We start from the raw sequence: 27,969 nt of genomic DNA, 5'->3' as shown, positions 1-27,969 counted from the left end.
TCCTGTATTAATATGGTGAGTTGTTTTCTCAGTTGTAGGATACTGAAAGGGTGGATTTGTGGATGAGAAATTCAAATTGAACTTCATGTTCAGATCTGATAGTTACTTGATCCGTGCCGATCTGAATATTCATTGGCCTTTTCCTGTGGAAGGAAAGGTGTGTATTCTGTCCGTGGGCGAATATTCCAAATCTCAGTGTGACTGGAAAAACTACTGAGACACAGCCAAGTCCATGTTAGGGTGGTGACTGTGGAGAGAGAGTTCATTTGTTTTTGAAAGTCTGAAAAATCATGTCCTGTTTCCCAGGAAAAATTAAGCCACAGCTTTGCTTTGTAGAAGGACAAGGCTTTAATTAACCATGCAACCAGAAAGACACAAGGATACCTGCACCTTGGGAAACACTATGAAAATGGGATTGTTGTAAAGGAGTTCATTCTCGATCATGGACTGTAATCCACTGGCGTTGTCACGTCGGTTCCAGCGCCGTGGGGAAATACTGGAAATATGATGAATGCAGTGTAGGTTTCAGTTATTAAACTGTAAAAGGTGCAGAACAATTTAAAAAGGATGTTGTCAGGGCTCAGGGGTCTGTGTTATAGGGAGAGGTTGGACAAGCGAGGATTGTTTTGTTTAGAGCAGAGGAAACTGAGTGGGTACTGTTCTAGAAGTGTGTAAGACCATGAGAGGCATGGATAAGGTGAATGCATTCAGTCTTTTTCCCAGGGAATCAAGGACTGGAGAGCATCAGTTGAAGGTTAGAGGGGAAAGAATAAAAGAGAAGTTGAGGGGCAACTGTTTTACACAGAGGGTGGTATGTATATGGAATGAGCTGCCAGTGGAAGTGGTTGAGGTGGGTACACTCTCACAACAGGTAAAAGGCATTTGGACAAATACATGGATAGGAAAGGGTCAGAAGCAGGTGGGCCAAGTGCAGGGAAATGGGGTTAGTGTGGATGGACATTCTGGTCGGGATGGACATTCTGGTCTGCATGGACCAGTTGGACCAAAGGGCCTGTCTCTGCTGTAGGACCCTGACTCCAAGTATATTTACTATTTCTCCGGCGATCTCTGGTAGCACCCTGGGATGTATTCCATCAGGGCAAAGAGACTTATCTAGCTTTAGCTCCATTAGCTTGCCCAGCTCTAATGCTTTGGTGATAATCGTTGTTTCATGGTCCTCACCTTCCTCAGTCTCCTTATCAATTACTGGCATGTTCTTCGTATCCTCCACTGTGAAGACTGACTGCGGTGTACTCATTCCTAAACCCTGCTGGATAAGAATAACTTGGTACAGAACTCTGAGAGGTCTTCTTTGAGTCTTTATTGATGAGATATGGCAGTTACCTGGATAGTGTACATGCAGTCCAAGCAGCATCAGGTAACTCCCCATCTGTCTGATGTAAAGCTCCCATTCTTATACCTTTGTGGTTTGGGACTTTGAATAGAGAGTCTCTCTCAGTATTATCTCCATGGCAACGGTCAGTTAGAAAGTCTAGTTCAGTTTTGCACTTTGTGGTTAAAACATACACCCCTGCGGCTCCCTCAAGTATCTGACAGGCACTTCAGTTTCAGTGGGGCTGTATATCAGGATTCTGATATGGAGGAGCTGGTGTTGGGGTGGGGTGGACAAACTTATAAATCACACAACACCAGGTTATAGTCCAACAGGTTTATTTGGAAGTACAAGCTTTTGGAGTGTGCTGTGATTTGTAACGTGATCAGGATTATCTCTATGGTAACAGTTGAGTGCTTCAACAATTACAGAGACCATATGTTCCCCACACAATAGGTTCCTCTCTAGCAGTGTAAACTGCTATTCCGGCCCTGGGGACAGTTACTCATCACTTTTCTCCCCCAATCCCATCTAGCTTTCTGTTGATCTTGAAAGTTTCTCTAATCTCCTAGTTTCTCCGTAGTCTTTGCCAATTTGTATGCCTTCTATTACAATTTGATAGACTCCCTTATTTCCTGAGCCACTCATGGCAGATTACTCCTTTTTCCTACAGTCCTTCCTTTTCACTGATATATACTTTTGCTGAGCACTTCGAAAAATTCCCCCGTTGTCCGTCAACTTTCCCATGGTAAAGTCTTTGCTTCCAGTCTACATTAGCCAACTCCTGCCTCATCCTATTGTAGTCTCCTTTGTTTAAGCACTCGATCTTGGGATTGGATTTAATCTTCCAGCTTTCCAGCTGTGTTCTAAGTTCAACCAGATTTATCAGAAGTCTTTTACCAGATTACGAGGTGAGGCAAAGTTTCCTGGGTGTTTTGTGTTACATTGTCGTATTAAAGTATAGGATGGATGTTCACAACAGAGTATTCTGGATGGTGTGAATGTCCTCACAGTCTAAAACCATAAATCACTGTCTCCCCTCAGTTTAAAATTACAAAATCATTATCTCCTACACGCTTCCTCACTATCTAAGTTTGGAACACTAATCCACCTGACTAGCCTGCTTTTTCCAAAAATTTCCTTTGGTGAAGGTGGTGAGTTTTGGATGCAGCTTTCCAGTTATTACCGTAAGAAGATGAGCACTGGGCACAGGAGAGGCAATGCAGCCCTTCGAACCAGCCCCACCATTTAATACGGTGATGATTGAGCTCACCTCGGTCTCAGCTGGATTTTCCCACCTGCTCTCTCTCACCCTTCATCTCATTGCAAATTAAACATCTGTATCTCTTCATTAAATCTGCTCATTGTCCTGGCATCCACCGCATTTTGAAGAGGGAATGCCACAGATTTGCAACACATTGAGACAAGTACATTCTTCTTCATGAGAATAGATTCCCTACAGTGCAGAAACAGGGTATTCATCCATCGAGTCCACACCAGCCTATGATGAGCATCCCATTCAGACCCACCCTGTCCCTGTAACCCTGCATTTCCCATGGCTAATGGCCTAACCGGCACATACATGGACACTGTGGGCAATTTAGCATAGGCAATACACCTAACCTATACATCTTTGGACTGTGGGAGGAAGCTCGAGCACCCTAGGAAACCCACGCAGACATGGTGAGAACGTGTAAACTCCAGACAGTCGCATATGGCTGAAATAAATCCCGGGTCCCTGACGCTGTGTGGCAGCAGTGCTCACCACTCAGTTACCTTTCAGTCTCAATTGCCAGTTCCAGTCCATGAAGCAGCCAGTTACATGCCCCAGTCAGCAGAAACACTTGCTCATCTCCCGCTGTATCAAAACTTTACATCTGATCTTAATTCTTGTGCGATCACCTATTGAATACAGATATTTTTTGTCTGCTATATCTAGGTGTGTTATAATCTTATATAGCTCTATCAAAAATATATTCAACTTGTTTAATTCAAAGAAAATACAAATTTCTTCAAATCAATTCACTGAGTGCATTTTCTTCATCAGTGAACCACACCAGTAAGTCTGTACTCCACACTCTGAAGATCACTCATATCATTCAATATTGATGTCTAATTTGTTCCACAAATCCAGACGAGACAAGTTTTCTGCACAACAGCGGTAGTTTTATTATTGGACAGCTGGCGGGAGTTTCAAAATGTCTCTAAAGTAGCCGAGTGTCTACTTGCAGAGACTGTTCTTCATGAATCTCTGCCTTACCCACAGATACAGTATATTTAATAGGAATTAGACAAAGACATATCAGTCACATGGGCAATTGCCATTACATAGTTTAAAGCAGGTAATTATGACCTTACAAAGCTTGATGAATGGTGATGTCCTGTGATAAAGTGTGAATGGATTACAGAAACTGATTATCGTATTGTTCATGATTATGTGTTGATGGGAAGAGGTTAAGGCAGAAGGGTTCTTCCTTCAGTAAATGGGGGATTCACTTACCTATGCTAATATGGAGGGGAGGTAAGACAATGGGAGCGGGAGGCAGTTTAACAGGGTTGTGCCCAGGGCTCTCAGTCTTGTCTGGAAAGGGCAAATTCCTCTGTCTGGGGTTACGGGGGAATCCACATGTGTGGCTGCAATGCGTTCTATTTTGAAGGTACAGTCCGCCTCCCCCCTACTGAGGTGTTCTGTCTGTATTGTAAGAGTACAGGCCTCGTACTGTTAGAATGCAGCAGTAAGGCTTTTGGCAGGAGAATGTTTAACCCTTGAGTCGCCAATGCATCCTGAAAGAAAGCAAAGTATGGAACTGGCCCCTCTGTGGTATTTTAAATTCCCCATTCTGACCAGGAATCTGGTGACCAGAATTGGATGCAATGATTGACTGTGACCTAACTAGAGCTTTGTCAATGGTCAGCATCTATTCCATGAGTTTGTTATCATTCGCTCTATTAATGAAGCCCAGTATCCTATACGTTTACTCAAAACACCTTATGTTCTCTCTCCTTAAATGATTTGTACACATTGTCCTGTGTACACATTATTCCTGATGAAGGGCTTATGCTCGAAACGTCGAATTCTCTATTCCTGAGATGCTGCCTAACCTGCTGTGCTTTGACCAGCAACACATTTGCAGTTGTACACATTGTCCCCCATCCTGCTATCCTGCTCCCTGTGTCTGTTCCAATCAAATATATATTCCCTTTCTACACTGCTTCTCTCAAAATGCATCAACTCACTGTGTGTTCTAATGAAGAGACATATTCCACTCAAAATATTATCTCTTGCTCGACACATTCTACACGCCCCAGAAAACAGAACAGGACAGCACTGGGATAATCGGCCCACTATGTCTGTACGGATCATGATACCATTCCAAACTAATTCCATCTGCCTGTATATGGTCCATATCCCTGCCAACCCATGCCTGATTATGTGTCTGCCCAAATGCCTCTTAAACATTGTGATTGTTTCTGCTTTTACCAACTCTCAGGCAAGTACATTCTAGTCACTGACCACCTCCTGGAGAAGAAACTTGCCCGACATAACTTCCTTTAAACCTGCACAGACATTGTTGGAAATGCTCAGCAGGTCATGCAGCATCTGTGAAGAAAAATCAGTTAATGTTTCGGGTCTGGTCACACTTCCTCAGAAACGTTATCGCTGATTTCTCTTCACAGATGCTGGTAGACCTGCTGAACTTTTCACAAAAATGTTTTTGTTTTTGGTTTACAGCATCTGCAGTTGTTTTGGTTTTCATTTCCTTTAAACGTGCCCCCTCTCCCCTTAAACCTATGGCCTCTAGAATTTGTCGTTTCCACCTTGGAAAAAGAGTCAGATTATTCACTCTTTGCCTCATGGTTCACCCCGCAGCCACTGACTTTCTAGTGACAACAACCCAAGATGTTCCAACCTCTCCCAATCCAGACAACATCCTGGTAAACCTGTTTTCAACCTCTCCAAAGCCTCCACACCCTCCTTATGTGGTGATCAAAACGGCACACAATACCCCAAAGGTGGCCTGATTACAGTTTTATATTCACTCCCCTGACAGAAGAAGGCAAGCCTGCCATCCACCTCCTTCACCACTTTCAGGGAGCTGTGAACGTGCACCTGAAGATCCCTCTGTATATCAATGCTGCTCAGGGCCCTTCCATTTAGTGTATACATTCCTCTTGCAATGTGCCTCCCAAAATGCATCACCACACATTTGTCCAAATCAGATATATCTGTACTTTCTCCGTATAACCTTCTAACTGATCTTTCTTGCTGTGTTCTTTGACAACATTCTTCACTGTTCACAGCTTCATCAATTGTACCATCTACAAACTTGCTAATTCAGTTGTTTACATTTTCTTGCTAATCATTGAGATATGTTGCAAACAACAGATGTCCCAGTTCTGATCCTTGTGGAACAGAGACACTGGCCACAGACCTCCAGCCAGCAACATACCCCTTCACAACTGTTGCTGGGAGAAGTATCAAAGAGGAGCCTGAGTTGAGCAGCGCGTGTGACCATTATTCAGCGCTCCTCATTTAAACATGGTGGGAGAGCTCCCTCTCGAGAACTCTGTGGCTTCCCCAGCCGAGTACAGCTGGGTTTCCTTCATGCTTTCCGCTAATATTTTCACTCGACCTGATCTCCTGGGTTTGGAATGGTAGCTCGGATATTTCTGTGCTCCCTTTCCCAGTTTCTGATTCGCTGTCCCTCTGCAACTTCCCCTCTCAGCTCATGCAGTTGCTTTGCCAGTTCATTCAAGAATTGTTTGACCCTATCCTTGCCATTGGACATCTCGGGCACTCCCACTGCCACACCCTGTGGCACCTGCGTAGTCCGTCCGGTCACTAATACAAAGGGGGACTGCCTTGTTCCCTTTGCTGGGGTTGATGTTAATTTAATTAGGATGGTGGGGAGTACTCTAACCCATCTCTGCCTGTCTCTGGGACGGCCTTAGTCAGACTAGCTTTCAGTGTCTGCTTCATTCCTTCTGCTGTCCCTGAGCTCTGGGGGTGGTATGGGAGATGGGGTTTCTGTTCAGTACCAAACAGGCCACAGAGCTGTTTAACTACGTTCCCTGTAACATGTGTCCCTTGGTCAAAATCTGCAGGGGAATGCTTCCACCCACTGCGTAAACCTGTTTATTAAGACGCAGCAAGATTTCCTTCCCTGGGATTGGGATGGGTGTCTGTGTCAAATCCATCTGTAATTGTTCCCATGGGCCCCTGGGTCCCTGCTGCTGCCTCCAGTTTATCCTGATTGCTTTCACTGGCTCACACTGTGAACACACTACACACCTTCGACAAAACCTTGCTGTATTTCTCCCTGTTCCAGGCCTCCCCTGTAGTGGAGCATCTGATATTGCATTGTATCCTGTCCAATATGGGCTGACCCATGATATGTTTTTAATAATGTTTGTCTTATACAGTGTGGTGGCACTGCTGGATCATCTAGACTCTGTCTTGTCCAATTACTGCCCCACCCTTTTCCCATTCCTCTTTCTCCTGTTGTGGGACTGTTTCTGGATTTATCTTTAAATCTTCCTCTATCACTTCTGCAGCTCCTGCCACTGCCATCTCCTCAAATGCCTGCACTGTTTCAGTCAGTATTTTACCTGCCTTATCCACATACTCACTGCCCTGTTGGTGTGGGGTTTCGACTTTCCTGTGAGCTCTAATCTTTATTATTGTTGCTTCATTGGGAAAGTTAGCTGCTTCCACTAACTCTCTGACCTGTTCCTCATGCTCTATGTGGCCCCCAGACAAGGTGATGTACCCTCACCGAGCCCAGACCAACACATGGTCATGAACAATACCAAAGGCATGCTGACTGACTGTGTATATGCTGACTCCCTGACCCCTGGCTAATGTCCGTGCTTCTGTCAGGGCTTGTGATGGTTCTGCCAATCCTGGCCTCCACAAAAGGCCTCCAATAATTAAACAATCTAAAGTTTGCCTTACCCTTTCGCGATGTGCAGATGGATAGTTTTAAAATCATGGTCTTTTGTTCCAATGGGATTATCCCCTCTGCCTTCCTGATTTGATCTCCCTGATATGATGTCCCAGGTACGCCTCTACTTACCTTCCCAGTTGCACTCTCTGTGGGTTAATTTTAAGCCCGGCCTGCCTGAACTGACACAATACTATGTTTAATATTTGGATATGTTCTTTCTCACCAACTGAGGTAATGAGGTGTTGGTAAGATTAAATAGACTAACTCCATCAGCCTTACATCGGTGGGATATACTGGAATATTATGGGATCCCTGAGATAACTGGATCCAGGTGTACTGTTTTCCTTTGATAGTAATCACCAGCTTATTCTGCCATTATGGACCAGACCCCATTCACAATATCAAGGGCTGAGACTATATCCTGTTGCGATTTCAATCCATTAAATACAGTGGTGTGGTTTGCTACTGTAGGATACTCTTTAGAGGCGGATTTACTGAGGGAGGTATAATCAATAGTGAGGTGGGATGAGCCGTCTGGATTCAGTGAATTAGTCTGGGATACTGTCGGTCTGACTTCCCTGCTTCTCTCAATCTGTTACTGTCACAATGACTGCCTCCTCAGCCCCAGCTTTAATGGGATCCTGTGTGTGTGGGGAGTGAGAGGGCCCTCGATCTTTACAGGATCCACAGATAATAACCCACATTCCTGTTTGAGTTCCCCACACTGCTGTTTGGGTCCTAGCTATAACTCCCCAGATTCCCTGACTGTTCCAGTCTCCCTGCAATGCAACTACTCTGAAGATGTCGCCTCTCCTTTGCTTCCTGTCTCAGGCCTGTCCAGGTTGTTCCCATATTACAGTTCAGGTCTCTACATCAATAGTTGCTCCGAACTGTTCTAAAATGGCAACTCCCAGAATGGTCCCTTCCTCAGTTTCACACTCCCATATCTGAGTATAATTTGCCATATCGGTGATCTGCATCGGATTATTTTATCCGGCTTCCTCGATTCCCTCTCCAAATGCTCTCATTTTAGTAATTGAGAGGGTGGGGGCAAATCCATATTGGTAACTGATATAGCTGCTCCTGTATTAATATTTATTAATACATCAAACACAGCATCAATAAATATTCATGGGCTCTGCATGTGCCTACGTGAACACAGGCCACACACAATGTGAACATCTATCTCCCTCTCTCTGCCGACGTTCCTTGGCTATGTGCCCTTTCCTGCTTCCCTTGTAACATTGTGGGTCTGATTACCCTCCCTGTATTGAATCTATTCTTCTGTGTTTCTGCGTTTGCCTCAGCTCTCATGACCAATTCAGCATTTGGTTAGAATTATCTCCCACTGGGAGTCCCATGTTTATAATTACAGTTAAATGGGGTCCCATGTCATCTTTTAAACACATCAAACCTATTTCATCATTACACTTTGGGGTTTGGTAATCCCCCGTGTTCCTTACACACCTCAGGCTTCCTCTCTGTATGATCCTCGATATTACCCTTGGCTCCATGAGTCACCAAGGTTATTTTAGCCCATTCAGCCTGTCTCCTCCCCAGTGTGTCCCTGCAATATCTGTAAATGCCTGGAGCCACTGATCGGCTGTGCACTGGGGGGAACTGGCTCACACCCCCATACCCTCATTGCAGGGACAGATTCTGCTGTACACGTCAGGGCATCTTGGCCTGAGAGATCTTGGCTGACACCACCTTCGGTGAGACTGTGTACCTCAATTAATTCATCCATATTGTCTCAATAAGGCCCATTAATACCATTTCTCTATCAGGCTGGGTGTTCATTCACCAACACCTGTCATTCAGCAGGGTAAACGGTTCAGGTTTGGTTTCTGTCAGTTCCCTTTGTTGCTCCCTACTGTCGAGCCACGTTGAGCTTTGATGCCGAGCGGTGCCATGGACACGGCCTTCTGGGCCTTACAGGGCAGTGGGTCATCCCACCCATTGCTGTCCCTCTGTCCATACGTGGGCGCTTCGCCATCTAACCCGTTCTACCCAGTGTCACCATCCTCACTGTCTTCTAAGGAGAGCGGGGCACTAGGTACATCCCCCACTGTAACTACCAGCTGGCCCTTTGGCTTTTAGGTCTCACGTCTGAGAGTCACCACCTTCACTTGTTCCTGTTTCCCATAATAATGTAACCCATCCTGTCCTTCCAGGAATAACACAGAACAAAATGTGAATTTGGTTTGACTTGACATATTTATAACTTGACATTCACTTTACAGATCTATAGAGGTGAGAATTGTACTGTGATTATTTAAGTGAATTTAACATGATCATACAGTGAAAATAACTCTCAACATCAACGACAATGAATGGACTGAATAATATGTGATCATTTGTACCAGTTCTTGCATTGAAAATTCGATTTTATTTTAATGCTTGTCACCCATTACACCATGGGCATTGTTATTAGGGAATAAAGTAATGGAAGGATATCAGAGAAAATAAATAGACTTTAATTTTAGCTTCACTGCAATAATGAACCAAAACAATATTTGGAAATATGGTTAAACTACATAACAAAGTTTCCAGTGTCATTATTAACATGAAAACTATTTTAGTTTGCAAGTTGTTTTGCACTAAGAATAATTGGAAATGAATTGTGATTATGAATTGACCATTTAAAATGTACTTTGAAGAGAATAGTTAGATATATTTTTGGAGGAAATTAGGGAAGGAAATAAATATGTATATATTGGTATTAATAGTTTAAAAATGTTTGGAAGTTGACTGGGATTATTTGATTGAGAGAGGCTGCATGATTATAAAGACTAATTCACCTTTTTCATTGCATTGTTGGTTTCACTAGAATCTGTTGTGGTCTAAGCTCTTGTTGTGTGCAATGGGCTGTCACTATTAGCTTCATTAACCTGCGAGTCTCAGATCAGGTTTCCTTTGTCTGTCAGTCAGTCTGTAAGTGCGCGACACACCTGCTTTTCTGAGGGGAAACAGAGACTCTTTTCAAAGGAAATAAGTGGCAGTTCACACACCAGAGGCAGGGAAGTGTTTTTCTGAAGAATTTCATTGTCTATCTATAAACCGATGGTACCTGTGTTTGTCAGTTTGTGGAGAATTTAGCCCCTTTGTTCTCAGCTGTTTTATACAAGCAGTTGTTTCATTATGTCTTTGCCAAGAATGTTGTTTACTTTCCCCTTTTACTGTGATTCTGCAGGTTAGAATATTCTGTGAATCAATAATGTTCAATAACTGAACATTGAATAGTTTAGACTCTAACAGAGCAGTTACCTTGTTTTCAGCTAATTATTCATTTTTTTATTTCCTGGTTGTGTTGAATGTTACAGAAACAGGCTCTGAGCAATGTTTCCATTCACTTGTGTTGGAGTCACTGACAGCCACGTGGTCAGTCAGTTTCAGGCTGATGGATCAGTTTCTCTGTCCTATGAGATGGTGGTCACTTGCTCAGTTTCCGATGGCTCACCTCAGCGTCAGTCCATCAGCTGCTGAAACCCTGCATCCAGCATTTGTTCCCTCTCACCATGACTATTCCAATACAGTCCCAGCTTGTCTCCCACATTCTACCTCCATTACCTCATGATCACTTCAGATTCTACTGTCTGTGTTCTTGCAGCAAGTTGTGTCAGACACCTACCTCAGTTTTAACCCGATCTACATTATGTTCATGAAGAAAATTTCAAAATTTGGTTCACTGCTTTTAAACCTACCCGGGCCTTCACCCTGTCCTCCCTGTGTAGTTCCACACCTCCCTGGGGTATCTGCACTTATCCAATTCCAGCTGTGTGAGGGTTTCTTACTTTGTTCTCCTCCCTGTTGGTGGCTTTAGTTTCAGTTGCCTTGAACCTAAACTTGGTCATTCTCTTCCCCCATTCCCTTCAACGCTCCTAAATTCTCCCTGTTTGATCAAGGTTTTGGTTCCCACCCTTTGTAGCTCGGGAACAGTCCTGTGGTATCATTGCTGAACTGTTAATGCAGAGACCCAGTGAATATTCTGGGGACCCTCATTCGAATCCCACCACGACAGATGTGGAACTTCAATTTAATAATCATCTAGAATTATGAGTCTATTGATGAAATTATTCTCGATTGTCAGGAAAAACCCATCTGGATCACTGGTGTCCTTTAGGGAAGGAAGCTGCCATCCTGACCTGGTCTGGCCTACATGTGACTCCTGACCCACAGCCATGTGGTTGGCTCTTATTTGCCCTCTGGGGAATAATGCTGCCCACAGCCAGTGGCACCTACACCCAGTGAATGAACTTTAAACAAAGCTCTCAGTCCGGGGATCATGTGAGAGAGAAGCAGAAGGTGACCATTCGGCCCCTCGAGCCTGCTCCACCATTCAATAAGACCAGGCCTTATCTGTTAGTGATTTCTATTCCATCTCCCCCCAACGTCCCTTGACAAGAATCTATCAACCTGTGTCTTAAAAATACTCAGTGAGCCCCCCTTCTGGGGCAGAGAGTTCCAAATTTGCACAGCCATCTGATGGGAAACAAATATCATCATCGCTGTCCTGAAAGGGTGAACCCAATTTTAAAGCAGTTCCCTCTAGTTCAGGAATGACTCACAAGTGGAAACATCCTTTCCACATCCACCTTATCAAACCATTCAGGATGTTAGATACTTCAGTCATGTCACCCCTCACTCTCCCAAACTCTAACTGTAACAAACCTATCCTGTCCAACCGATCCACATTTTATTTCTGTCACTCCGGGTGTGAGTGGGGTTGAAATGTTATGTTATGTTTATTATGCAGTGAATGTGTTGCTTCACTGTGTGGGGTCTAAGAGTCAACATGAGCCATACTAGATTCCCTGTCTCACTGTATTACATATATCTTACATCACTGTCGTGTTTCCATCCCTCCCTACCTCATCGAACTAAAAAGAATGACAAAGATCGAGAAAAGTTGTTAGAAAATTTGTTGTTGCATAAAAGGTATTTAATCTGTTTGTACAGATTGCATTGTAATTGTAGTAACCAGTTAATTAAAAGTTACTGACAAAATATTTTAAGACGATCTACGGTTGGTGGTGGAAATGCTGCTGGTTCATATAAGAGAGGGCTGGGGTGAATACTGTACTTGGTTTTGATGAGAAAGTTGAGCAATGTCAGATTCTTTTATCTTTTTCAATAAGGGGCAGAGATTGCAGCTAGGACAGCGTGGAGCTGTTTTGATCTTGCAGACATTATAATAATATTTATTTGATGTGATGTGGGTGTCACTGGCTGGGCCCAGCATTTATTGCCCGTCCCTAGTTGCCCTTGAGAAATTGGTGGTGAGCTGTCTTCTTGAGCCGCTGCATTCTACCTGCTGTGGGTATACAGCACAAAACTGTGAGGAAAGGCTGAGGCACTTGGGTCTGTTCTCACTGGAGAAAAGAAGGTTTAGGGGAGATTTGATAGAGGTGTACAAGATGATTAGGGGTTTAGATAGGGTTGACAGTGAGAACCTTTTTCCGCTAATGGAGTCAGCTGTTACTCGGGGACACAGCTTTAAATTAAGGGGTGGTAGGTATAGGACAGATGTTAGGGGTAGATTCTTTACTCAGCGGGTTGTGAGTTCATGGAATGCCCTGCCAGTAGCAGTGGTGGACTCTCCCTCTTTATGGTCATTTAAGCGGGCATTGGATAAGCATATGGAGGTTATTGGGCGAGTGTAGGTTAGGTAGGCTTTGGTCGGCGCAACATCAAGGGCTGAAGGGCCTGTACTGTGCTGTATTTTTCTATGTTCTATGTAATACCTTGGGGTGGGGATTTCCAGGATTTTGAACCAGCGACAGTGAAGGAACAGCCATATATTTCCAATTCAGGGTGATTAGTACCTTATCGGGGAACTTGAAGATAGTTGTCTTACCATCTAGCTGCTGCTCTTGTCCTTCTCGATGGAAGTGGTCATGGGTTTGAAAGGTGCTGGTTAGTGATTTCCTGCAGTGCATCTTGTAGATAGTATACACTGCTGCTACGGAGCATCAGTGGTGGTGGGGGGGGTGGATACTTGTGGATGCTGTGCCAATCAAGCGGGCTGCTTTGTTTCGTATGGTATCAAGTTTCTTGAGTGTTGTTAGGGTAGCACTATCCAGGCAAGTGGGGAGTATTCCATCACACTCCTGAGTTGTGTCTGGTAGCTGTTGGACAGGCTTTCAGGAGACAGCAGTTGAATTACTCTTGTAGCCACTGTGTTTATGTGGTAAGACCAATTCAGTTTCTGATCAATGATTATTCCCAGGATGTTGATCGTGGGTGTTCAATGATGGCAACACCAGCGAATGTCAATGGATGGTGGTTAGATTATTTCTTATACGTGATGGTCATTGCCTGCATTTGTGTGGAATGTATGTTACTTGCCCCTTGTCAGCCCAAACCTGGATATTGTCCAGATCTTGTTGTACTTGGACTTGGACTGTTTCAGTACCTGCGGAGGGAATTAATTATTAACGTTCAATAGCCATGAAAGTATGCAAATTCCTTTTTCTATCAAATGTCATGGACTGTATCTTGTGGTCACTCTGATATTTACTTTGGTTATCTCCTTACTCTCTTCCTGATTCAGACACAAATGTTGGATCATCGATCAGGATAAAATTACATCAATTTCTCCTTCTTCACGGTGCACTGATAGATTTTGAAAATCTAAGTGTTGCTAACATCTAATTATTGTTCCGTTCAGTCGGGGGTTTATTTATGCTCAGTAAATGCAATAATGGCTCAGTACATGAAGTAATGTGAAGATATGGCAGTGTACAAACTCACAATGATTGTGAATATCAATTTTTATTTTAACCATATAAACACAGTTGAATTGTTTTTATTATATTTGACTTCAATGCTCACATTCATTGTATTTCTGATCACAATAAGAGTGAACTATTTCTTGTGACAAAATTATTTAAAATTCATGTCACTTTTTTATGGACGCAAAATAGAATCAACACCCGTTTGTTCTCTCCTTTATCTATCACAGTCAAGTTTGAATTGTACTATGCTAGCTTGGTACAGCACGGAAACAGGCCATTCAGGCAGCCCGGCCAGGTTCCCTAAACTAAACTAGCCCCATTTTCCTGTGTTTGTTCCATATCCTTCTGGACGTTTTCTATCCATGTAACTGTCCAAAAGTCTTTTAGATGTTATAATTGTACCAGCCAACGCCTTTCCTCTCACATCCCATTCCATGTGAGCCAAACACACTTTGTGAAAAAAGTTGCCCCTCAGATCCCTTTTAAATCTTTCCTCCTCACCTTAAATGTAATTTACACTGTAGAATCTTTATGACTGCAAAGTTATTAAAAGTTGAGAGGTACTTAGAAGCAGCATAATAACATTCATAGTTTAGTCAGTGAACGGAAGCAAATAAATTCAAGATATTGTGAACATTACAATGAACAACGGATACAAGTTGAGAAAATGTTGGATTGAAAAATAATTCAGTAGACACTTAGATATTTTCTAATCAACTCTGAGGTGCTTTGACACATCTCTGTTGAAGTTTAGAATTGAATCCATACCTCCTGGTCTTTCAGTACAGACATTACCAGAGCCCTACATAATGTTCCTATGCAAGAAGGGCAGGACTATAATCACATACTTACGGTGATAACTCACAGGGAAAACTGCTCAAATATTTATTGTGATAATCAGACTGGGTTGTATTCGACAATTCCAGTGTGTAATGGACTGATAAAAGGAATTAGTAATTCATAAAAATGTTGGAACGAAGCGACAATGATCTTAAACAAATATAAATCTCATGATAATCAAGTAATTAAATATGTTTGAAGCAGTCATTTATGTACTCAAAATTAAACTGCTTTGTAATGCTCATGACTTGGAAGTAAAGCATTAGTCATTCAATGTGACTATTAATCGAAAGATAATTTCCCTCATTTTCACAAAATTGTGATTTCTAAGAATTCAAGATTTATTGTAAAAGAATAGAGCAAACATTTGTTAATTCTGGTTTGTATACACAAGAAACACGTGAAATTAATACAATGTTTAACATGAAAAATACTTAGCTCTTATTGTAATAATTAGAAATATAGAAATGTTAGCATTGAAATGAAATACAATTAATACAAGGACGCAAAAAACTGTGGATACTGGAAATCAGACACAAAAATAGCTGATAACAAATTTAAGAATGATGAGAAACCCTTACTGCAATGTAATTGTACAATATGTTGGAAAGAACTGAAATATTGATGTGAAAACTAGTTAGTCATCTCTTAATTGATAAGACTGATTAATGATCATTTAATTAAAATGAGAATTCAAATGAAAGAGAATGAGATAGTTACTATGAGTGTTGGGTGAGAAAACTTTGCTTGATTGCAGGTGTGTTGACCTGAAACGAGTGTAAATATTTCATCATGATACTGGCACTAAGAAATAATAGATTCAACTCTCATGATGGTGTGATAATTGAAATTACAATTAAAGAATAATTAATGTTGGAACTAAACACTTAAAACGATTCAATATTTTCACAGCAGTTTGTACTAGATATTCAATAAGATCAGTAAACTGAGAATTAAAATATTGGGTTAATTTCAAAACAAAAATCACACCTTCAGAGATTATTCATCAGAATAGTTTTGTCATTGAAAGAAACCTCATTTATTCAAGAATTCTGCATTTTCCTCATTTTCTGTCTTTTTCCCACAGGGATCTGCACTGGAACCCTTCTGTTTGCGGGACAAATATATATAAGTGACATGGATTAAAATCTAATTTGGTGAGTTAATAAGTTTGCAGACGATACAAAGTTCAGTGCAGTTGTGGATAATGTAGAGGGTTGTCAAAGAATGCAGCAGGAAAAAGATAAATTGCAGATATGGGCAGAGAAATTAAAGGCAAAGTTTAATCCATACAACAGTGAGGTGTTTCACTTTGGGAGCTCAAATATTAAGGAAAAGTAGGTAATGGCAGGACCCTGAACAGCTTTGTTGTTCAAAGGGATCTTGGCATTCAAGACCATGGCTCCCTGAACGTGACCATGCAAGTAGATAGGGTGGTCAGGAAGGCAAATGGCATGCTTGCCTTTATTGGTCAGGGAACTGATTACAAGAGTCAGGATGGCATGTTGCAACTTTATAAGACTTTGGTTAAGGCATACTTAAAGTATTGTATTCACTCCTATTCGCCACATTATAGGACGGGTATGGTGGCTTTGGAGAGGGTACAGAGGGCATTTACCAGGATGCTGCCTGGATTTGGAGACGTGAGAAAAACTCAGGTTGCTTTTTTGTGGAGTAGCGGAGGATGGAGGAAGAATTGATGCAAGTCTATACAATCAGGAGATACGTAAATAGGGTTGACAGTCAAAATGGTTTTCCCAGAGTTGAAACGTCAAAAGTATGTGACATGCGTTTAAGGTTAGGGGAGACAGTTCAAGGAGCATGTGAGGGGCAATTTGTTTTTTACAAAGGGAGTGGTAGGTGTCTGGAATGAATTTCCAGGGTTGGTGGTAGAGGCAGATACATTAGGGCTTTTTTAAATGTTCATTTAGATAATTTGGAAGGATGTGGACAGAAGGGGTGAGTTTATTTTGCATTATGTTCAGCACAACGTTATGGGCCAAAGGGCCCATTCCTGTGTTGCACAGATCGTTGAGAGAAAACTCATGTCTAACACATATGACATTTAATCTAATCAATATTTAGTCACTGGTGTCAAAAATAGGAATAAAGTAAGTAGAGAATGAACTTGACTCTAATCTAAAGATATAGTTTGACATTTACACAGGTAATGCTTTGGTATTTTTTTCTGAATTATCAGCTTTGATGGAGATGTGTTGAAAATGTTTGCAGTTACTGATCTGCTGAACCAAAATGACCCCTTTTAAACTGATGATTGGACTAGAAACCTTTTAGAAAAGTTGAAAGTATTCAGTAAGGTGAGATGCACATCATAATTTAATCCTATATTTCTTATTGACAATACTCCAATAAAACGTTTTTTTCACGTCTATACCAAAAAGATTGATTTTCCATCCAATGCTCATTGGAAATATCTGAATGCTACTTATTTCAACAATCAAAGTAACCATAGCCTCATCGATTAAGAGTTATCTAATGACATTTTGCCAATAATTACTGTTTATTTCGGCACATTGTATCTTCAAACAACAATGTGAGATTTCTCTTTAATATTCAGTTCACTGACAGCATATTAATAATTTAGTTATTGCTAATATCTAATAACTGATCAATCTAGTGAGGGATATAAAAGTGGAATTATGGCTCAGTACATCAACTGATGGAAAGATATTGCAGCGTTCAATCTCCCAATTATTGTGAATATCGATGTATATTTTGATATGATTTGATTATATTTTTCTTCAACGTGAAAGTTTATTGTATTTCTGATCTCAGCAAGGGTTAAATATTTTAAAGCTAAAAATATTCAAATTTGTGACTTTTTTTGTAAACACGAGAAAAAAAAGTTACATGTGTTTGTTCTTCCCTTTATCAATCAGAGTACATTTTGAATTGTTGGAAGATGTACATTTGTGGAAGGAAGGGGAGCTGCCTGCAGCTGAATAGTCACATTGAATTTTTTTTTGGTGATTCCATCTGCTGCTAAGCATTCTAATTATCTTTTCATTATCAGAAAAATTGCTTTAAACCTATTCAGCAGTTGTATTTTTCATGAATTTACAATAAGTGCATGATATGTCTATTTATTTTTCCTTCAATTGTCATGATATTAATTTTTTCGTAAGAGCCTATATACTTAGTACCATCATTATTGTGAATTACCATTTCATTCTCAGTCCATTGCATAGAAACAGTCAAATTAATTCCCAGCCCAATTATCAGAGTGAACACTGGTTAGTTTTCATTTGAGTAATCACAAGTAATTATAATCCCACCCTTCCTGGGTGGGAACATAATGAAAGGAACCTGTGGAATTCCAGTAGAGTATCTCCCACGAGACCAGGAAGTGTGCGTTGAGTTCCCATCTTCAACAGAGATGCACCAAAACAGCTTCGAATGGTGATTAGAAAATATCTAAGCAGAGTTTGAATTGCTTTTCAATCCAATTTTGGATTTGCTCTGTCTGTTGTTCATTCCAATAATCACAGAATCTGCAATTTGTTATCTTCAGGTCATTAATAAATGTATGTATCACATTACATTGTCTCTAAATTTTAGATTTGAGGACACTGTAGTTTTTCAAATTTAAAATATCACAATACCTTACTACTTCCACTTATCTCACTTTGTGTATGATGGCTTCAAAGCATTTTGCTAAGCAATTCTACTCAACATAAAGATTTTGTTGACTTTAAATAGTATCTTCAGCACTCGCTTATCAGTCTATTCCTAAATCAAAGAATCATAGAGTCATAGAATCCCTACAGTGTTGAAACAGGCTACTTGGCTCAACAAGTCCACACCGACCCTCCGAAGAGTAACCCACCCAGACACATTCCCTTGTTCTATTACTCGACATTTCTCCTGACTAATGCACCTAACCTCCATATCCGTGAACACTATGGGCCATTTAGCATGGCCAACTCACCTAACCTGTAGACTTGGATACTATGGCATTGTTATTGAAATCAATGCTCACACAAAACACTATTCATAAAGCCAGACAATGGTATCATGATCATTTAATTACTGTTCAGTGGAATAAGCTGAGTAACTGTTTTATTGTTCCTGAGATCAATCACCACAGTAAGCATCTGATTATCATTCCCTCCAGTAAATACAATGAGTGTCTTCTGAAATTTCTGTTCTGTAATTATCCAAGATACGTATTGCGTACAGCAGTGTTTATTCTTCATTACGAGTGGCCAAGGTTTCTAACAGCCATTGATCTTGATCTTATTGTTACTGAGTGCAGTAACCACAGTAAACATTTCATTATAATTCTTGCCAATAAATACAAGAGCTATCCTCTTACTTTTCAGCCCAGCAATTACACATGATTGTCAATGCTACTATATTAATACATATTTGTTCAGGCCAATCCAAAGACAAAATGACCAATAATATCCCTTGCAAAATTCTTTGTAAATATCTGATTTTTGCTCAGGTGAAACATAACAATTATCTCAGCCTTTGAAATTCAGAGAGCTCCAATTATGTTTCCCTGCAATATTATTCTTCATTTCTATATATTACTCAGTCTAATATCAAGATGAGATATCTCATTATTCTCAAATTCACAAATATGATTTTTAAAATCCCTTTGTTGCTAATATATCTTATATACAATAATTGTGCAATCCAGTAAGGGGTATAAATGTGGAATTATGCTTCCGTACAATAAATACTGCAAGGACATTGCAAAGTGCAATCTCTCAATCATTGTGAATATTGTATTTATTTTAAACTTGGAAACATTTTTGAATTGATTTGATTATAATTTACTTCGATGCTGACATTTACTGTATATCCAATCACAATATCTGTTGATTATAAGGAGGTATCATCATTCATCATTCATTCCAATAATCACAGTATCTGCTATATACTTTCATCTGGTCACTAATAGCAATATGTATCTAATTCCACTCAATCAATATTCCTCGGAAAATATTTGAGAATGTTGCAGTCATAAAGCTGAAATATACAAAGTCATGTTAGTCATTAATTTTCTCTTGTTCTGTAGATCTTAGTTAAAACAACACATAGAATTTTATGTTCCAGTGCTATAAATATGAGAAAAGATCAATTGATTCTTCAGTAAAATAAACAAATGTCACATGATATTATTTATCTATTTTTTAATTACTGGTCAGTTTATGAATTGTGTGAGATTTGATTTTTGCTTTCCAGTCATTTATTTATATTGAATGTGACATTGAAATGGTGTGAAAATATCAGGTTGTGTTCATTTGAAAGTTGGATTTGCCAACTCTCACTTATCCCATTGATTGCATGATGGTTTAAGAACGTTTCACTCAACAATCATAGTAAGTATAAAAAAAATGTCAGATTTTAAATCAGATCATTCGCATCCAATTATCAATCTGTTCCTAATTCATGTAAATATCTCAATTTTATTGAAACCAATGTTCACACTAAACAGTACACATAGAGCTGCACAAAGACTTCCATCACCACCTGATTATTGTTCAGTAGAATAACCTGAGTAAGTACCTGATTGCTCCTGAAACCAATGACAACAGTAAGCATTTGTTTACTATTTCATGCAACAAGTGCAATTGATATCTTCTATTTCGGTTCAGGAGTTAAAGATGATTTATGTTGCTTAAAACAATGCTTTTACTTTATCACGGATATTGACTGTAATACAATCATGCAAACAACAAACGTTTTGTCATTCTAAAAATCTTTAAGTTTATTTATTTTACATTTGTGTGCAAGAGATATTTCAAATTACAACCACTTTTGTTGTATAATTCAGCAAACCTAAACTTTGAATTTGGGAAAGTCTCCATTTTTGCAAAATGGAATTCGTTTTCAGTTTATATCACACAGTAAATGACTTTTTTTTTCCGAATCACGCGCTCTACAAAATGATTATTGGTTTCATTTAATTGGAAGAAAAGAACTGATTTGAACATGTTGATTCTTTTTGTCCTTTCTATTCCAACATTATTCATCACTGTACAATAATGACACAATTATTATAATTCCTTTATGTACCAAATATCTGCATCATTTGTTTATTTTCATGCTCACTTTCATTATCTATTAACTTTCTTCCAAATTTTGACACAAATGTCTGAAATCTGATCATAATATTAATCATCTGAATTAAAATAACATGTCTCTATGAGGAAACCATTTGATAGAAATTCACATTTCTTGTGTTACCTGTATTTAGTAAAGAAAAATAAATGTTCTGTAATCACTGGCTCATTTTTTCTTCAATTCATAAAGCTAGTTTCTATATTGTATTCCACAATTTACCAATTTTAATAAATATGCAATCAACATAACAACAGTGTTTTTGAAATATTGAATCATTTTAATTGCTCATATAACAACATTATCAAGTCATTGTCATAGTTATAATTGTGCAATTATTTAAGAAAGTCTTTTGAACAAGTGAGATTCACATTTTAATTTGACCAATTGTTTCTGAGTACCAACACTGCAATATGAAACTTTATTTTCTTTTATTAGAAAGAGCTTAATTCAAACATTTCAGGCACATAAATTGCTATTCTGCAGTGTTACAAAGGTGAAAAGCAAGTCAATTTCTTCATCAGTGAAATAAACAAATGTCACTTCTCGTTATTCATTAGTTCGCTCATTCCTAAATTTGCAACTAAACAATGCAATTCACCTTAGTATTGTTGTATTTTGATCATATTAATTTTCTAATTATTGTTCATTTGTGATTTGTTAGAGATTTTTATCTTTGTTTTGCACGCCTCTTACTTATCTCACTTCTTGCATGGGCATTGAGAACAGAGGGTCAGTGGTTAGCACTCATGTGTTACAGTGTTATGCAAATGTGTTTGATTCCATCCTCAGTCACATCTTTGTGTGGAGTTTGCATGTTCTGGTTTTCTCCCACAATCCAAAGATGTGCAGATTAGGTAAATTGGCCATGTTAAACTGCACGTTCTGTTCAGGGATGTGTAGGTTAGGAGCATTAGTCAGGGGTAAATGTCCAATAATCTGTGAGCAGAATGGTGCTGAGTGGATTATTCTTTGGAACGTCAGTGTAGACTTGTTGGGCCAAATGGCCTATTTCTACATAGTAGGGATTCCGTATAATTAGAATTGTGTTTCGCTAAACAAAACTGACATTTAAAAAAAAGTTGCCTTTGAAACTTATCTCTAACAGTCAATAGTCAATCTTGTAAAATATCTCAATGTTACTGAAATCAATGTTCAAACAAAACACTGCACATGAAGCCACACAAAGATCTTCATCACCATCTAATTACTGTTCAGTGGAATAATCACAGTAAATATCTTATTGTTTCTGAGATTAATCACCACTATCACAGTAAGGATCTGGTTATCATTCCCTCCAATAAATGCAATCGTTGTCCCTCTGGTATTTCACTTCAGTAGTTATACACCACACTGGTTGTTCAAAGCATGGTTATTCTTTATTATGAATGGCCAAGGGTTCTAACGGCAAGAGTGTTGTTCGATCTGATTTGTTGCATGTTCTCGAACAGGTTTTCTCTGTAAATATTGCAAAAAATGTGTTTACTTGGTCTTGTCCAACTGCTGATGCTAACCTTTTCAGTTCATCTTCATTAAACTTATTTGGAGAAAGTGGGGAAAGCTGAAGCTGACGATCAGAGCCAAGAGTGTGGCATTGGAAAAGGGCAGGCACATCCAAAGAGCAGGAGGATCGACCTTCCGGGCATTAGGCCATCATCAGAAAATATTCCTGATGAAGGGGTGATGCCCAAAACGTTGATTCTGCTTCTCCTCGGATGCTGCCTGACCTGCTGTGCTTTTCTGGCACCACGCTCTTGACATTAGAAAAATTTGACTGAATATTCCGAGATTATACTAAAAGTTGCTTCTGTCAATTTAATTTCCTTTGCTTTCTATTCACTAAAGTTTTCATGTTAATTGTTTCTCCTTTTCTTCTTAAATCTGATACAAATCTCAAAATACAGAACACATTAAAATTCACATGAACTATAAATCTGCATTCTCGACAAGAAAACCAATGGAAGGCGAGATAGAATTCTGGAACAGCCAACACATTTAAATGAAAAAGCAATGCCTTCCAAAAAATGTTTGCCCATCTGTATCTCTCTTTCAATTCAATAATCCTGCAAATAGTTTATAATTGTTAATTGATCTCTCTGAATGAGTACCTAATCAATGTCAATGTAACCCGCTGTAACATTAACAACAGATTGATAACTGGGTGTTACAGATCTTATTTGAAGTCAACAAATGTTTGGAATTTACTCGAATTCCACCAGGAAACATTCTTGAATCATAATACAAGAAATGAGATATGTGAGAGACGTGCAAACCTTATTTTTAAATGAACAAACTCCAATCTATTGGTCAAAATGAACAGGTGAATGGAAAAATAAAAGCAAGTTTCTGACAATTCATAAACCGAACAAATCCAAATTCACTTTGATAAAAGGACAGAGTAATATTGAGATGAATCACAACATTTAGTTACAAAGTAGGTAACCAGCTGACTGACATGTAATTGGTGGTAGCACTTGTTAGTTTACTGAAGAAGACATCAACTTTATTTCAAATTTATAGCACGAGAGAATAATGTTTAATGTGTTTCAATTGTTTGGACTTGCCCCTTTGTAACAAAAAAAATCAATCACATTACTTAGACATCGTAATCTTTAATTCTGCAACATTTTCAAATATTCTCCAGGAACTTATAAGCAACAGAATTAGATACAGGTATCCCCACAATCTGAAAGTAGAGCATTATTATGAAACCTCACATAAACGGAAAAGGGGCAAATCGAGGAAGCATTAATTTAAATGGGAAACATCTCCCCTTTTTTCATAAAAGTGAAAATCCTCTTCAGATTTCTTTCAGTTAGAGAAAACAGGGACAGATGTAAGTCTTTTGTAAAAGCAATGTGGCTAAAGTGAAGTTTCCAACACATATTTCTTGGTAACCTGACTCAAATAAGTATCAGATTGTGTGATTTTTGATATAATAGATAAGTGCAGATCTAATGTTGAATTGGAAAGCAGTTCAGTCTGTGCTTAGGTGCTCTCTAATCACCATTCAGAGCAGCTCTTGGTATATTTCTGGTGAAGGTGTGATTTGAAACCTTCCCTCGAGTCCAGTAATATAGACACTGCCACAGCTCCACAAGCTCCTTTCATAATGTTCCCACCCAGGACGGGCAGGACTGCAATATTATGTTTAATGTGGTTACACAAATGAAAACTAATCAGCTGTCTATTGTAGTAATTCAAATGGGAATTAATTTGGTAGTTTCTGTGTGTAATGGACTGGAAATTAAATAATATTTTACAATAACAATACAATGGTGGTCTTAAATAAAGAGGAATCTCATGACAATTCTTTGAAAGACAAATTGATAAAACTGCATGATCATTGTACTTTGATTTAAAAATGCAATTTCCCTTCCTTTCAAGAATGTACACCTTCCACAAATTCAAAATGAACAGTCATCGATAAAGAAAGGAACAAACAGATGTTAATTCTATTTTCTGTACATAAACGTGCGATGAATTTTAAGTAAGTTATATATATGTAAAAAGGAAACTCTTATTATGGTTCGAAATACAATAAACGTTAGCATGAAGTGAAATATAATCAAATCAATTCAACTGTGTTTTCTCAGTTAAAATACAGCTCAATATTCAAAGTAATCGAGTGATTGTACACTGCAATATCTTTACATTAATTCAGTGCTGAGATATAATTCCACATTAATACCCCTTATAGTGAAGCAAACTTGTGTCAGGAGTCAGAGGAGGTAGGGGAGGTCCTTAATGAGCATTTTGCTTCAGTATTCATGAATGAGTGGGATCTTGTTCCTGTGAGGACAGCGTGAAACAGGCTGATATGGTCGAACAGGTTGATGTTAAGGCGGAGAATGTGCTGAAAATATTGAAAAATCACAGGGATAGATGTCCCCTGGGCCAGAAAGGATATAACTTAGGTTGTTATGGGAAGGGAGGCAAGTGATTACTGTGTTTTGGCAATGATCTTTGCATCCTCACTGTCCACTGGAGTCATACCATATGATTGGAGGGTGGCAAACATTATTCCCTTATTCAAGAAAGGCAATTGAGATAATCCTGGGAATCATCGATGAGTCAGTCTTACATCAGTTGTGGCCAAATTATTGGAGAGGATTCTGAAAGACAGAATTTATGACTATTTGGAAAAGTATTGAGTGATTAGAGATGGTCAGCATGGCTTTGTGAGTGGCAGGTTATGCCTCACAAACCTTATTGAATTATTTGAGGATATTACAAGCACATTGATGAGGACAGAGTAGTGGATGTGGTGTATATGGATTTTAGCAATGTGTTTGATTAGGTTCCCCATGGTCGGCTCATTTAGAAAGTAATGAGGCATCGGATACAGGGAAACCTGCCTGGTTATAGAATAAATTGGATGGCCCATAGAAGACAGGGTGAGATTACATGGATAGTTTTCAGCTTGGAGCATGGTGACCAGTAGTATTCTGAAGGGATTAGTTCTAGGACCTCTGCTCTTTGTGATTTTTATAAATGACTTGGATGAGGAAGTGGAAGGGTGGGTTAGGAAATTTGCCAATGACATGAGGGTTGGTTGAGTTGTCGATAGTGTGGAGGGCTTTTGTAGGTTGCTAGAGGGCATTGTCAGAGGTGGGCTGAGAAGTGGCAGATGGAATACATTCTGGGAAAGTTTGAAGTTATTCATTTTGGAATTTCAAATTTGAGTGCATATTTTCGGATTAAATGCCGGATTCATGACAATGTGGAGGAACAGAGGGATCGTGGGGTGCACGTCCATGCATCCCTCATGGCTGACATCCAAGGTAATAGGTTTATTGAGACGGTGTATGCTGTGTTAGCTTTCATTCGCTGGGAAATTGAGTTTAAGAGCCATGAGGTTATGCTGCAGCTCTATGGATCCCTGGTGAGAATACACTTGGAATATTGTGTTCGGTGCTGATCACCTCATTAGACATAGGATGTGGAAGCTTTAGAAAAGGTGCAGATGAGATTTACCAAGATGCTGCCTGGACTAGAAGGCATGTCTTATGAAAAAAAGGTTGAGGGAGCTGGGGCTTTGGTCATTGCAGTGAAAGAGGGTGAGAGTTTGCTTGATAGATTTTTATAAGATGATGAGAGGCATAGATAGAATGGACATTGAAAGAGTTTTCCCCACAAAGTGGCATAATTTTAAGGTGAATGGGGGAAGTTGTGGGGAGATGTCAGAGATAGTTTCTTCATAGATAGTGGTGGGTGCGTGGAATGCACTGCCAGTGGTGGCAGTAGATTCAGATCCATCAGGGACTCTTGGATAGGCACATGGATGATGGTAAATGAAGGGCGTGTTGGTTAGTTTGATCTTAGAGTAGGTTCATTCAATTCAGATACATATGCTTCCTTTATGGTTCTGTGGGTGCTCACTCACTCATTTTCTTCAGTTTTACATCAATTTCACACTGAATGTGAGGGTGGGAATGAATTTGTAAATATAAATACTCCACCCAAACCCCCTCACAGGTCAGGAACTGTTTTTGCTACTTTCATCACTCAGAAGGAACAGGAAAATAAAGGTTCAGTCACAAATCTTACAGGCACATAGTGGCTATTATCACCAGGAAAGGCTGAACAGCTCAAAATGCTTTTCTCAAGAAAAGAGGAGGCTCAGAGACAGCCTGGTACAAGCAGGAAGCTTTGTGTCTGTGTTTTCAGAGATTTGAGGTTGAAATCATTGGGTTGGAAGCATGTTTCATTGCCCCAAATCATCAAAGTTGCGATCTAAATGTGCATCTTTCTTTCTATCTGTCTGAGTTAACAATCAGATGGACAGGTCAATGTCTGAGTGTCTTACCAAATCCCTGATTGAATCTGTCTCCCCCCACAAACTCAGGTGCTTCACCACTCACTGGGTCACGGAGAAACTCTGCCGTTACAATGAGAACTGTCTTTGTTATCATCGCCCCTCGTGCTTCTGCCTAATCCCCACTTCCTTTCATTAAATCCCAGCTGCCTCTAGTCCATCCACATGGGCATGTTGAAGAGCTTGACAGGAGAATGGATTGAAACCGAGAGTTCAATCGACAGAATGAAAGAGGAAGAAGGAAATAAACGGTGATTGTGGATCCCAGGGGATACAGACTCCAGGATTAGTCCTTGTGGGCATTCCTGCAGTAATACGAGACAGCATTCCATGGTGAGAGTTAAACCTGGGAGGCAGGAGAGGGAGCCACTGAACATGAGCAGGTTTAGTTCAAACACAGGAGGTTTGTTCAGTCAGTAACAGTGTGTTAGACATGGAGGTGAAGTGAGCAGTGAGGGGAAATGTTACCACAAGCTGCAGATGGACAACTTTCATTGGAACAGGAGGAGGCCATTCAGCCCCTCGACTTTGCTCTGCCATTCATGATGATCATAGCTGATGTGTGACCTAACGTACAATTTTTGAAACCCTTTAATTTCATCTATAAACTCCTCTGCAACAGACAAGATGAGTATTGGAAAACTAAACATCTGCAAATGCTGGGGAATCAGAAATAAAAACAGAAATTGCTGGAAACATTCAGGTCTGGCAGCCTCTGTGGAGAGTGAACCTTTCAGGACCAGTGACCGGTCAGGTGACCAGCTGCAGCTGACCATTCTGCCTGTTTCTGTAACACTGGAACAGGTTCTGGTTCGGGGGGGATGAGATTGTCAATAACAACTGAGAGAAACAGGAGGACGGGCTCAATCAGAATAAGGAATTCACTTACCCCTCCCAGTGGGACACTCACCAACACAGTCACACTGCGGAGAGGCCGCTCACCTGACCCATGTATGGGAAAGGGATTTACTCGATCTTACAATCTGCTGAGGCACCAGAGATAGCACAGTGGGTTTAGACCCTTCACCCGCTCCATGTGTGAGAAAGGATTCATTCAAATCTCTCACCAGCAGAGACATCAGTGCATTCCCACTGGGGAGAGACCATTCACCTGCTCAGTGTGTGGGAAAGGATTCACTCAGTCCTCTGACCTGCTTAAACACCAGCGAGCTCACTCTGGGGAACGGTCATTCACTTGTT

At 39.9% G+C, this 27,969-nt stretch overlaps 1 long non-coding RNA gene across 2 annotated transcripts in view; it reads left to right on the top strand.

Moving 5' to 3' along the window:
- The window catches only part of LOC132813752 (uncharacterized), a 43,140-nt gene extending 25,195 nt beyond the window's left edge, over positions 1 to 17,945 (top strand). For both annotated transcript variants that reach the window (XR_009644159.1, XR_009644160.1), the window contains exons 3-4: positions 15,946 to 16,015; positions 17,759 to 17,945. This is a non-coding gene — a long non-coding RNA (uncharacterized LOC132813752). The remainder of the gene's footprint in view (positions 1 to 15,945; positions 16,016 to 17,758) is intronic.
- Positions 17,946 to 27,969: the final 10,024 nt, after the last annotated feature.

Source organism: Hemiscyllium ocellatum, unplaced genomic scaffold (assembly GCF_020745735.1).
Source record: "Hemiscyllium ocellatum isolate sHemOce1 unplaced genomic scaffold, sHemOce1.pat.X.cur. scaffold_460_pat_ctg1, whole genome shotgun sequence".
Taxonomy (NCBI): Eukaryota; Metazoa; Chordata; class Chondrichthyes; order Orectolobiformes; family Hemiscylliidae; genus Hemiscyllium; species Hemiscyllium ocellatum.
This window is presented reverse-complemented; position numbering and strand designations above follow the sequence as displayed.